The following is a 14784-nucleotide window of genomic DNA, read 5'->3' as shown; positions in this document are numbered from 1 at the left end:
TACTACAAATAGCAGCTTTCTTTTTTTTTTTTTTTAAGATTTTATTTACTTACCGCAGGGCGAGCACGAGGAGGGGAGAGACGGAAGGGGAAGCACACTCCCAGCTAAGCAGGGAGCCCAACGTGCTGCAGAGGTCCAGGCAGGGCTCCTGGGGGACTCCATGCAGGGCTTGATCTCAGGACCCTGAGATCATGACCTGATCCCGGAGGCAGCTGCTTAACTAACTGAGCCACCCAAGTACCCCACAAATAGTAGCTGTCAAGGGGTTTGCTATAAAGCAGCAAATGCATGATTTTAGAAAGTCTTGGTCCTGGGTCTCATTTGGGTACTGACGCCTGGTATCATGGCGGGATAGAGCTCTTCCTCTCCACCAATTTAGTTAAAGATCCAGCATATGCTACTCAGAATTCTTACGGCGTGTTAAAAGGCCCCTTAAGGATATTAAAAATGCTATAAAACAATTGTATTAAATCCTGTAAAATTTTCTAACAAAAGATGTCAAGCCCTAAAGACTAAAACTACTGAGTGGCTCGTATTTCCCAGACCAGGCGCTTCCACATGTGCTGTTGCATCCTCACCACAGTCATCTAAAGTTGGGTTTATTCCAGTTCACAGATTTGGAAACTGAGATCCAGAAAGTTACAGCAAATTGCTAATGATGCATACCTTGGAAAGAGAGAAAGTAGAGTTCAGAACTTGGCTTGATTCAAGTCCACTGATCACTGGGAAGTGATAGATTTTCCATCTCAAAGTAGTATTTCTCTTTCCTAGAATTTCCTTTGTCCCTTTCTATTCTGAGCATTTAATTAGGTGTCATTCTAGCTTTGCAAGGAAGACAATGGATAATACCGGAAAGTACCAACAGAAGTAGTGATTAATCTGCCAGATCTTTCCTCACCACTGCTAAACAGTCTACAAATCAATGTCAACAGAGAGCTAAACTCAAAAAGCTCCATTCATGACTAATCCTTCCAACTCCCTCACAAAACATCAGGCCACAGTGAGATTGCCAGGATAGCAAGACACTTACGGGAAAATCCACTCAATACTTTTGACTTATTAGGAGGAAACTCAAGAATGGCATATGTATGATTGGCCATTCCCTAGCAGTAAAAGAGAAAGAATGAAAAGAAAGCTATTACTTATGAAACAGGAAGAAAAAGGAACAAATTCAAAAGGAGGTCACCACCTAAGAACATAGTTGAGAAGCAACTAGACATTAATTGTCTTCAGTTCATCCTCTCTCTGCTGTCTGATATTAGACAAGTTGCCTAAGGCCTCTGAGATTTAGTTTACCTGTAAAATGGGGGCAGTAATATTGATTTCAGGGGCAATATGTCTCTCCCTTTCTTTTTTTTTTTTAAGATTTTATTTATTTATTTGACAGAGAACGATCACAAGTAGGCAGACAGGCAGGCAGAGAAAGAGCGGGAGACGCAGGCTCCATGCCTAGCAGAGAGCCAGATGCAGGGCTCGATCCCAGGACCCTGAGATCATGACCTGAGCCAAAGGCAGAGGCTTAACCCACTGAGCCACCCAGGCGCCCCAACAACAGTGCACTCTAATGGAAGTTAAGTGAATGGGGTCTGCTCTTGCGCTGTAATCAGCCTCCTCGTGATGATGTGATGTGATGAAGTATCTACATGAGGAGATGAGCGAGGCGCCGGGCGCGGGCCCTGCGATACTCCACTGACCTGCCGCACACACGGCAGGAGCCGGGCATCTGCTTCCAGACCGCAGCGGACTACCAGGAGCTCAAACTACAGAAAACGAAACCACAGATACGAGGGAAACTGTGTGTATCACAACACAAAACTGCTATGTTACTCGGTGAATTTTTTTTTTTTAACTTTTTAAAGGCAATTTTCACAAGTAACACCAGAATGTGGAATTGAAAGACTATATATTGTAAGATTTTCTGAACTTACTTAGGGAGAAATTGAAAATCTACAGTTAAAGATGCACTTTTCCGTAACTAGTTCCTCTGCCGTGGAGGTCAAAGACATCGCTGTTTCTTCCTTCTCCAGCAATCTTGTTTCTGGTGTCCAGAAACTGTGGGGTTTACATAGCTGTTATCTAGAGCTTATTTTATAATTTGCTTTCAAAATCAGAAACACGGCCCTGAAAATGTTTCATCCATTTACCTAACTGGACAGATGCAAATGTATTCTCACCAGAAAACAGCGTCTTTTTTTAAAGGAAAACCATTCATGAATTATGTCCTCTGCATTAATTGCTTACAATATCTCAATTTTTTCTCTAACTAGACCTAGATTATAATAGATTGAAATTTTGAAAAGTGAGGATTTGGAATTCCATGTTTGATATTAAGTCACTTGACACATAAACAGAGAAGGCTACAGCCGAGCGACAACCCTGCATGAGCAAGTCTGACTGAAGCAGCACATCCGGGTCCTACTGGAGAGATCTGTCAGGTTAGTGCATGCTTTATAGGAAGCCCCGGGGAAGAATGGGTATATTGTGAAGCTTCTGGCATACTTATAAATTAGCTAATGAAAGCTGGAGGCAAATGGGATTTTAGCCAGTTGAAGACTGACCTATTTTTAATTTAGAATTGTAAGCTGGAGAAGGGGCTGTTTATAACCAGCCAAAATCACAGCAGTCATCAAGATATGCCCTAGAAATAAATCAGGAGTTTTGGAAGTCTCCAAACATCCCTACTATTTAGTGTACTACATCTAATGTACCAAATACTCTTATTAGATGAAAAGATTTCGCACAACTCCCCACCTCTAACCTGCTCCCAGAAACTTAAGATAATGACTGCATTGTTAAGCTCTGGCTCCAAGAAGCACTTTGCTGCCCCAACTAGAGAGTCTTATCGAAAATACAATTTCACTTTGGTGTTTTAAGAATGGAGATTACCAGAGTCCAAGACAGCAGAGGAGTAGGAGACCTTACGTTTGTCTGGTCCCAGGAATTGGGCTAGATCACTCTCAGATCGTTCCGAACCCCCGTAAGCGCAACCATAGAGCTACGTGTAGAATAGCAGCAACTCTGTAAATAGAAAAGCCGTCACCTTCCTGAAGGTAGGACGTGCGGAGAAGCGAATCTGAGGTGATGTTTGGGAAGATAGACCATGGGGGCGCAGGGGGCCTCTGTCAGCCCCTCCCAGCAAGTGAGAGCGCAGCGGAGCACAAAATCCGAACTTGAAGAAGTCTGCTCGCTGAAAGACATCGCTCCAGTGACTAAGCAGGGGTGAAACCCTCGCTGGGACAGTGGGGCCTCAGGACTCGGGGTCACAGAAGAATCGGGGGTGCCTGAGTGTGGCAGAATTCCCAGGTATTGGAGTCGGGAAGCCGGCTGCAGAGACCGAGCCAGGAGTGGGCTCTCAGCGCGGGGCTGCCATAAACTGTGATCTGAGGCACGGTCTGGCCACTGCTTTCAAGCAGGGTCCCCACAAGTGGCAAATCCAGGGAGACCCCCCCCAACTTCCTCCCCTGGGAGGAGTGGTGTGGAGTGCACCGCAGGAATCTGCTGGGTTTGGAGACTCCACACGGGCATGTCCAGAGACAGGGACTCTCGGTCACAAGCCAGGTGAGCTCGGAGTGTGGCCAGAGACCGAGGAGCCAGGAGTGATTGCTTTTCTCTGAGGGCGCACTGAAGGAGGGGAGAGCTCTTGGGTCCTCCAGCCCAAGGTGGGGAGGCCGCCATTTTCATTCTTGTCCTCCAAAGCTGTACCGAACGCTTTCGCGGACCGAAAGCTGCCGGAAGCAAACCCAAGCAGATTACTGAGCCTGGCCCCTGGCAAGGGTGGTGCAATAGCGCCCAGGGAAATACACTTGAGGGTCAACACAACAGGCCTATCCCCCAGAAGATCATCAAGAACATCCAGCCAACCCGAAGTTTACTGGTCAATGAGAACCGCAGAACTTCAGAGATACAGGAATACAGCGCATAGAATTCATGGCTTTCCCCCATGAGTCTTTAGTCTTTCACAGCTTTTTTTTTTTTTCCCTTGCTTTTTCAACCAATTTATTATTTTATCAATTCTTTTTTAAAACCCTCTTTAATTTTCATCTTTATAGTTACATTATATCCTTTCAATATATTTATCTTTGCATATGTAAGTTTTTCATTTTTTATGATTTTGAAATGTAGTTTCTTCTAACTAACTGACCAAAATACACTCAGGAGAGAGTATATTGCTCCATTCAGTTCACCTATTTGTTTATATCCCTTTTTTGTTTTTGTTTTGATTTTCTTTTAATTTCCTATTTTACAGTTATATTCTTTTTTTTTGAAGATTTTATTTATTTGACAGAGATCACAAGTAGGCAGAGAAGCAGGCGGTGGGGGTGGGGTGTGCGGAAGCAGGCTCCCTGTTGAGCAGAGAGCCCGATGTGGGGCTTGATCCCAAGACCCCGGGATCATGACCTGAGCCTAAGGCAGAGGCTTAACCCACTGAGCCACCCAGGTACCCCTTACAGTTACATTCTATTGTTTCAGTGTATTTAACTTTATTTTTTTACATATATATGTTTTTCTTTCTTTAAATTTTGGGAACTAGTTTTCTGAAAAACAGACCAAAATACACAGAATCCAGTGTACTGCTTTATTCTGTTCCCCTGATTATATTCTTTTTTTTTTTAAGTGTCTTTTTTTTTTTTTCCTGGTCTCTTCTGATTTCTTTAGTGCATATTTCTCTGGGTTTGTTGTTGCCATTTTAGTATTTTGTTCTCTCATTCATCTATGCTTCTCAAGACAGAATGAAAAAATGGGAAAAATCACCTCAAAAAAAGAGAACAAGAGGCAGTACTGACTGCCAAGAACACAATCAGTATGGACAGAAGTAAGATGTAGGAACTAGGGTTCAAAATAGTGATTATGAAGATATATAATGATGAAATAATGATTATGAAGATTATGAAGATACCAGGCAGGCTTGAAAAAATCATAGAAGACACTAGAGAATCCCTTTCTGGAGAAGTAAAAGAACTAAATCTAACCAAGTCAAAATCAAAAAGGCTATTAATGAGATGCAACAGAAAATGGAGGCTCTAACTGCTGGGATAAATGAGGCAGAAGAGAGAATTAGGGACACGGAAGACCAAATGATGGAGAATAAATCACCTGAGGAAGAGATAACTCCTAGATCATGAGGGGAGAATTTGAGATATAAGTGATACCATTAAGCAAAACAATATTAGAATAATTGGGATCCCAGAAGAAGAGGGAGCAGAAGGTATATTGGAGAAAATTAAAGTGGAGAACTTCCCTGATCTTGGGAAGGAAACAGGCATTCAAGTCCAGGAAGCACAGAAAACCCCCCTCAACATCAATAAAAATAGGTCAACACCCTTACATATAATAGTAAAACTTACAAATCTCAGAGACAAGGAAAATATCCTAAAAGCAGCTTGGGAGAAGAGGTTGGTGACCTAAAAGAGTAGAAACATTAGACTGGCAGCAGACTTATCCATGGAGACCTGGCAAGCCAGAAAGGACTGACATGACATATTCAGGGTGCTAAATGAGAAAAATATGCAGCCAAGAATACCTTATCCAGCTAGGATGTCATTCAAAATAGAAGGAAAGAGAAACTCTGAGAACAAACAGAAACTAAAAGAATTTGTGATCACCAAACCAGCCCTGCAAGAAATATTAAAAGGGATCCTTTGAGTGAAGAGACCCCAAAAGTAACAGACCAGAAAGAAACAGAGAAAACATACAGAAACAGTGACTTTACAGGTAATACAATGGCACTAAATTCATATCTTTCGATAGTTACTCAATGTAAATGGGCTAAATATCCCAGTCAAAAGACACAGGGTATCAGAATGGATAAAAAAGCAAGACCCATCAATATGCTGTCAGCAAGAGATTCATTTTAGACCCATAACATCCAGATTGAAAGTGAGGGGCTGGAAAACCATTTATCATGTTAATGAACATCAAAAGAAACCTGGGATGGCAATCCTTCTACCAGAAAATTTAGATTTTAAACCAAAGATGGTAATAAAAGATGAGGAAGGACACTATGTCATAAAGGGTCTCTCCAACAAGAAGATCTAACAATTGTAAATATTTATGCCCCTAACATGGGAACAGCCAATTATATAAACCAATTAATAACAGAATCAAATGCATCGACATAATGCATACATAATAGTATGGGACACTGACACCCCCCTCACTGAAATGGACAGATCATCTAAGCAAAAGATCAACAAGGAAATACAGGTTTTATTTTCTTTCTAAGATTTTATTTATTTGAAAGGGGGAGAGAGAGATCACAATTAGGCAGAGAGGCAGGCACAGAGAGAGGGGGAAGCAGGCTCCCTGCTGAGCAGAGAGCGTGATGTGGGGCTTGATCCCAGGACCCTGAGACCATGACCTGAGCCTAAGGCAGAGGCTTAACCCATTGAGCCACTCAGGCACCCTGGAAATAAAGGTTTTAAAGGACACACTGGTCCAAATGGACATCACAGATATATTCAGAACATTCCATCCTAAAGCAACAGAGTACACTTTCTTCTAAAGTGCACATGGAGCATTCTACAGAACAGATCACATACTAGGTCACAAATCAGGTATCAACTGGTACCAAAAGGCTGGGATTATTCCTTACATTTTTTGGACCATAATGCTTTAAAACCGGAACTTAATCACAACAAGAAATTTGGAAAGAACTCAAATACAAGGAGGCTAAAGGGTATCCTTCTAAAGAATGAATATGTCAACCAAAGAATCTAAAAAGTTCATGGAAACAAATGAAAATGAAAACACAACTGTTAAAAATCTTTGGGAATACAATTAAAGTTATCCTAAGAGGAAAGTATATATCAATAAAACCCTTGTCAAGAAAGGGTTTTGAGAAAGGTCCTTGAGAAAGACCTTGAGAAAGGTCTCAAAAACACAACCTAACCTTAAACCTAAAGGAGTGGAGAAAGAACATCAAATAAAGCCTAAACCCGCAGAAGAGAAATAATAAAGATTAGAGCAGAAATCAATGAAATAGAAACCAAAAGAACAGTACAGGGACATCTGGGTGGCTCAGTCAGTTAAGCCACTGCCTTCAGCTCAGGTCATGATCCCAGGATCCGGGGATCGAGTCCCACATCGGGCTCCTTGCTTGGCGGGGGGCCTGCTTCTGTCTCCACCTCTGCCTGCTTGTTCTCTCTCTCTCTCTCTCTGACAAATAATAAATAAAAATATCTTAAAAAAAAAAAAAAAGAACAGTACAACAGATCAAGAAAACTAGGAGCTTGTTCTTTTAAAGAATTAATAAGATTGAGAAACCTTTGGCCAGACTTATCAAAAAGAAAAGAGAAAGGACCCACACGAATAAAACCATAAATGAGAGAGAGATCACAACCAACATTGAAGAAATACAATTATAAAAACATATGATGAGCAACTATATGCCAGCAAATTAGGCAACCTAGAAGAAATGGATGTGTTCCTAGAGACATATAAACTACCAAAACTCAAACAGGAAGACAGAGAAAACCTGAACAGACACATAACCAGCAAGGACATTGAAGTAGTCATCAAAAATCTCCTAAAAAACAAGAGCCCAGGGCCAGATGGATTCTCAGAGGAATTCTACCAAACATTTAAAGAATCGATACCTATTCTTGTGAAGCGGTTTCAAAATGGAAATGGAGGGAAGACTTCCCAACTTTTCCTGAAGCCAGCATGACCTTGATCCCTAAACCGGACAAAGACCCCACCAAAAAGGAGAATTACAGACCAATATCCCTGATGAACATGGATGGAAAAATTCCCACCAAGATACTTGCCAATAGGATCTAATAGTACATTAAAATGACTATTCACCACAACCAAGTGGGATTTATTCCTGGATGGCAAGGGGGGTTCAACATCCAGAAATCAAATCAATGTGATATGCTGCAGGGGCACCTGGGTGACTCAATTGTTAAGCATCTGCCTTCGGCTCAGGGTGTGATCCCAGGGTCGTGGGATGGAGCCCCACATCGGGCTCCCTGCTCAGCGAGAAGCCTGCTTCTCCCTCTCCCACTTCCCCCTGCTTTTGTTGCTGTGTCTCTCTCTGTCAAATAAATAAATAAAATCTTCTTTTAAAATGTGATACACTACATTTAAAAGAGAAAGGACAAGAACCATATGATCGTTTCAATAGATGCAGAAAAAGCATTTTTCCACAATAGCCAAACTGTGGAAAGAGCCCAGATGTCCACTGACAGATGAATGGATAAAGAACACGTGATATCTATATATCTATATATCTATATCTATAGAATAGAATATTATTCAGCCATCAAAAATGAAATCTTCCCATTTGCAATGATATAGATGAACCTAGAGAGTATTATGCTAAGTGAAATAAGTTAATCAGAAAGACAGTTATCATATGATCTCTCTCATATGTGGAATTTAAGAAACAAAACAGAGGATCATAGGGGAAGAAAAAAAAATAAAAGGCAATCAGAGAGGGAGACAAACCATAAGAAACTTGCATCATGGGAAACAAACTGAGGGCTGCTGGACGGACTTGCATCATGGGAAACAAACTGAGGGCTGCCGGACGGGAGGAGGTGGAGGGCTGGGGGAGCAGGGTGATGGTCATTAAGGAAAGCATGCGATGTAATGAGCTCTGGGTATTATATAAGACAATGAATCACAGAATTTTACCTCTGAAACCAGTAATGCATTATATATTAATTGAATTTAAATTTAAAAATAATAAAATAGGGCGCCTGGGTGGCTCAGTGGGTTAAGCCGCTGCCTTCGGCTCAGGTCATGATCTCAGGGTCCTGGGATTGAGGCCCGCATCGGGCTCTCTGCTCGGCAGGGAGCCTGCTTCCTCCTCTCTCTCTCTGTCTGCCTCTCTGCCTACTTGTGATCTCTCTCTGTCAAATAAATAAATTAAATCTTTAAAAATAATAATAATAATAAAATAGAAGTCATCATCTTAAAAAAAAAAAAAGGAGATCACCATCAAGATGGTGCATCTTTACGTACTGGTACTACTGAGAAATCACATGGGAAGTGATGCTAGTTTCCTAGACACCATCCTTTCTTTGTCTTTTCTACATTAACTTCCACACTGTTCAGGGATTTGAGGCCCCAGCTCTGCACTATCTATCTGTGGAAATTCTGGACCATCATTTAATTTCTGTGGCCTTGGTTTGTTGTTGGGTTTTTGGTTTTAAATCTGTAAAACAAGAGGACAAGGGAGCCTCAACTAACCAATTGCTAAGATTCTGGCTCTGAATATTATCTTTTTTTTTTTTTTAAAAGATTTTATTCATTTATTTGACAGACAGAGATCACAAGTAGGCAGAGAGGCAGGCAGAGAGATAGAGAAGAGGAAGCAGGCTCCCTGCTGAGCAGAGAGCCCGATGCGGGGCTCGATCCCAGGACCCTGGGATCATGACCTGAGCCGAAGGCAGCGGCTTAACCCACTGAGCCACCCAGGTGCCCCTGAATATTATCTTTTTCCTTCGGATTTGCTAATACCAGCACAACAGAGCCCTCTAAATTGTGCTAAAAGAGCTCTTACTTTAGATTCAGTTTCTAAAATAAAGCAAACCCAAGTGATTCAAAAGTGGTGATATGGATTCAATGTCCATGTTGCTCCCAAACAGAAAAATATGTTTCCCAGTCTAGAAAGTGCTATACAAGACTGCACAAGCCTGATAGCCCTAAGTGTCCTAAAGATTCCAGACCAGCTGGTATGGGACACACTCAAGTCTTATAAAAAGAATAACTAAATAGTAATTTCCCCTATTCTTACCTGGTATCTACCTGAGATGCACCTAGAAATTCTGCAATGGCAGCAATCTTTCTAAGCAACCAAAACATTACAGACCTGTTAAAATTTGCTTGATTTCTGGGGTGCCTGGGCACAGTCAGGTGTGTTCAACTATTGCTTTTGGATCAGGTTGTGATCCTAGGGTTGTGGGACTGAGCCCCAGGTCAAGCTCTGCACTTAGAGTCTGCTTGGGACTCATTCTCCCTTTCACTCTGCCCCTTCCTCCTGCTCTAAAATAAATGGATAAAATCTTAAAAAAAAAAAAAAATTTAGGGGTACCTGGGTGGCTTGGTCAGTTAAGCGTCTGCCTTCAACTTGGGTCATGATCCTGGGTCTGGGGATCGATCCCCATGTTAGGCTCCCTGCATGATGGGGAACCTGCTTCTTCCACTCCCACTCCCCCTGCTTGTTTTCTGTCAATTAAATACATAATAAACAAATATTTTTACATGATCTCTCACAATCAAATTAACCCAAAATACAAAGTCATGGGTAAAGATTCTCATATAGTATTAATCTCATAAAACAAGACTTTTAGGGGCGCCTAAGTTGCTCAGTCGGTTAAGCAGCTGCCTTCTGCTTAGGTCATGATCCTGGGGTCCTGGGATCCAGCCTCTGCTCTGGCAGCGGGAGTCTGCTGCTCACTCTGCCTGTCACTCCGTGTGCTTGTGCTGTCACATAAATAGATTAAAAAAAAAAAAAAACTTTTGAAATCCACCAAACTATTAAGATTCAACATGTCTGAATTAGTCTGTCACATTTAAAAGATGAAACAAGGTAACTGACAACTCTGACCACAATCTGCTAAGAGGCAGAAAGTCAGGGCTATCCTCTTCCTCTTTTTGGCTCTATGTAGCTTTCATTATCCTCGGCAACCCTGGGAAAAGCAGATGGTTATGCCCCAAGCTCACTCTTCCCCCTAGGAACTTACCCTAGAAGTGAATGTGTTTGATATCACCAGATTTATCTCCCCTTAAGGAAACAATAGCTACAATTATTATTTCTTCTACCTCATCTCCTGATGATACATCAGAGGGACTCCTAGAGCGTTTATTTTATTTTTTTTTTTAAAGATTTTTTATTTATTTGTCAGAGAGGGAGAGCGAGCACAGGCAGACAGAATGGCAGGCAGAGGCAGAGGGAGAAGCAGGCTCCCCGCTGAGCAAGGAGCCCGATGTGGGACTCGATCCCAGGACGCTGAGATCATGACCTGAGCCGAAGGCAGCTGCTTAGCCAACTGAGCCACCTTATTTTTTAAAGATTTTGTCAGAGAGAGCACAAGCAGGGGGAGGCAGGCAGGGGGAGAAGCAGGCTCTCCACAAGTCCGATTCGGAACTCAATCCCAGGACTCTGGGATCATGACCCGAGTTGAAGATAGTTAACCAACTGAGCCACCCAGGTGCCACCACCCACCCACCCCCACCCCCACCCCCGGAAGCTTTTAAAACTGTGACCCTCCCATTCCAATCAAATCAGTTTCCAAAGGCAGAACCCAGCGATCTGTAGTTTTAAACTCTTCCTTTTTGATGTAAAGAGAGGTTTGGAAAACATTCCTCCAGCCCACTGTCTTGCAACTCTCCTACCCTTTCACAAACTGGTAAGCAAGGTCTCTGAATCACAGAATTGTTTTATGTATCAAAAACTTAGTTATTGGGCACCTGGGTGGCTCAGTGGGTTAAGCCGCTGCCTTCGGCTCGGGTCATGATCTCAGGGTCCTGGGATGGTGTCCCGCATCGGGCTCTCTGCTCAGCAGGGAGCCTGCTTCCTCCTGCCTCTCTGCCTGCCTCTGTGCCTACTTGTGATCTCTCTCTGTCAAATAAATAAATAAAATCTTAAAAAAAAAAAAAACTTAGTTATTAATCGATCAGTACAAAGAGGTTGCAGTAAATGGTAACCTGCAGGAAATGGTCTCAAGGTCAACATTTTCAATCAGAGACTTAAATGAACCATGTGACTGGAAGGCATAAAGAAGTAGGTAACATACAAGAAACAGGAAGTACCACTGAAAGATTAAAAATTAAGAGTGTAGGGGCACCTGGGTGGCTCAGTGGGTTAAAGCTTCTGCCTTCGGCTCAGGTCATGAACCCAAGGTCCTGGGATTGAGCCCCATGTCGGGCTCTCTGCTTAGTGGGGAGCCTGCTTCCCCCTCTCTCTCTGCCTGCCTCTCTGCCTACTTGTGATCTCTGTCAAATGAATAAATAAAATCTTAAAAAAAAAAATTGAGTGTAGCATGGAGAATTGAGATTCACAATGAATTTGAGAATTGCTGCGGTAGGCTGAATAAAGGCCCCCTAAAACATCCATTTCATAATCCCAGAACCAGTGACTGTACTTAGATAAAAGGGATCTTGCAAATGTGATGAAGGATTCTAAAATGGGGAAATTATTTGGATTATCCAGGTAGGCCCAATGACATAATCACAAATCCCCTGCGAAGGAAGCAGAGATCACTATTCCGTATTGGGCAATGTGATGGTTAAGGGAGGGACTTGCAGCCACAAGTGATGAATGCCTTCTAGCAACTCGCAGCAGCTAAAAGAGGCAAGGAATGGATTTTCCGCTGCGCTTCTAAAAAGAACCAGGAAACTAATTTTAGCCTAGTAAAACGGATTTCAAGCTTCTGATCTCAAGACTGTAAGAAGGAATTTATATTAAGTCACTGAACTACTATAGCAGATTTCAAAAATTAATACAATGACTAATGGTTATCTCAAGAATCAGAATCAGAACATATGAAATGTTTTAAAAAACCCAGAAGCACCAAATATTCTGGGCACCTGTGTGTATCAGTTAAGTGTCTGTCTTCAGCTCTGGTCATGATCCCAGGGTCCTGGTATAGAGTCCTTAATTGGGCGGGGGGTTGGCGGGGGGGGGTTGTTCTTGCTCATCAAAGAGCCTGCTTGTCCCTCTCTCCCTCTGCCCTTTCCTCCAGCTCACTAAAAATAAATAAATAAATAATAATAAAAATTTAACCCATTTAAAAACCCAGAAGCACCAAGTATTTTTTAAAGTGGTTTAAATATTACCAAAATCAAGGAAATCATAATTTTTCTCTATATACCCCTAGTTTTAAAGACACAGTGAGGGGGCACACGGATGGCTCAGTCAGCTAAGCATCCAACTCTTGGTTTTGGCTCAGGCTCATGAGATTAAGCCCCAGGTTGGGCTCAGCGCAGAGTCTACTTGGGATTCTTTAAAAAAAAAAAAAAAAAATTTTTTTAAAAATTCATTTGAGAGAGCGACAGAGACAGAGCACAAGACCTGAGCAGAAGGCTTCTCCTTGCCCCTCTGCTTCCTCCCTCCCCACTTTGCACTACATGCATGCTCCCAAAAAAGAAATATTTAAAAAAACCCACAAAAACACCATGACATTTTTTGGGGCAGTTAAGTACAAATTTCCCACAAAAATCAGAAGAGTTCTATTAAATTACCCGAATCGGATAAAATGGGTATCTCATTTCTAATGACCATATCCACCATTTCCTGATCTCAGGAGTTTTGTTGTTCCTTTGACTCCCCTCGGTCTATCTCTGAGAGAGACAGAGGAAAAATACAAGGACACAATTATATTGTTCCTATGTGATTCAACCTCTTACTTTAAAAACAACGTATAAGGCATTTTTTTTCTTTTTTAAAGATTTTATTTATTTGACAGAGAGAGAGAGATCACAAGTAGGCAGAGAGGCAGGCAGAGAGAGGAGGAAGCAGGCTCCCTGCTGAGCAGAAAGCCCGATGTGAGGCTCTGATCCCAGGACCCTGAGATGATGACCTGAGCCAAAGGCAGAGGTTTAACCCACTGAGCCACACAGGCGCCCCAGGGCATTTTTAAAAATAACATTTCCTGGGGCACCTGGGTGGCTCAGTGGGTTGAGCCTCTGCCTTCCGCTCAGGTCGTGATCTCGGGGTCCTGGGATCGAGCCCCACATTGGGCTCTCTGCTCAGCGGGGAGTCTGCTTCCTCCTCTCTCTGCCTGCCTCTCTACCTACTTGTGATCTCTCTCTGTCAAATAAATAAAATCTTTAAAAAAAAAAAAATAGGGATGCCTGGGTGGCTCAGTTGGTTAAGCAGCTGCCTTTGGCTCAGGTCATGATCCCAGCGTCCTGGGATCGAGTCCCACATCGGGCTCCTTGCTCGGCAGGGAGCCTGCTTCTCCCTCTGCCTCTGCCTGCCTCTCTGTCTGCCTGTGCTCGCTCTCTCTCCCTCTCTCTCTGACAAATAAATAAATAAAATCTTTAAATAAATAAATAAATAACATTTCCTGGGGTGCCTGGGTGGCTCAGTCATTAAGCATCTGCCTTCAGCTCAGGTCATGGTCCCTGGTCCTGGGATTGAGCCCAGCACCGGGCTTCCCACTCTGCAGGAAGCCTGCTTCTCCCTCTCCCATTCCCCTGCTTGTGTTCCCTCTCTCCGTGTCTTTTATCAAAAAAATAAATAAAATCTTTTTAAAAAATTTAAAAAATTAAAAAATAACATTTCCTTCTAGGCACGGACACTAAGGAAAATCAAAAATATTAAAATCAACAATATAGCTATGTAGAAAATTTTCACATAAAGCATACTGTATAAGAATATCCCTTTGACAGTGTTGCAAGCAGGAGTGAAAATCCTACAAATCCATTAACTATAACTTTTAAGTTATAAGAATTTCTAGTTTTGTGCAAGATATAGATGGCCCTCATAAGATCCACCAAAAATAAAGTAGTAAATACACTACTAATGGAATTTTGAGATTTTATTTTTAACTCGTCTCTAAACCAAATGTGGGGCTTGAACTTACAACCCCAAGATCAAGAACTGCATGCTCTACTGACTGAGCCAGCCCAGGCACCCTCACTGTTTACAGAATGATAAATTGCTTTTACCAAGGTTTATAGCAGCAATACAGAATAGGATAAAATGCTAACTTCATTTTAATAAATGAATAGCTAATTTTGAATGTTGATGCTATAATTAATCCTAGAATCAATATCAAACATTTAATTGACATGCTTCCTTCATGAATATAAATTCAAAGTATCAACTGT

This window comes from Neovison vison, chromosome 3 (genome assembly GCF_020171115.1).
Source record: "Neovison vison isolate M4711 chromosome 3, ASM_NN_V1, whole genome shotgun sequence".
Lineage (NCBI taxonomy): Eukaryota > Metazoa > Chordata > Mammalia > Carnivora > Mustelidae > Neogale > Neogale vison.
This window is presented reverse-complemented; position numbering follows the sequence as displayed.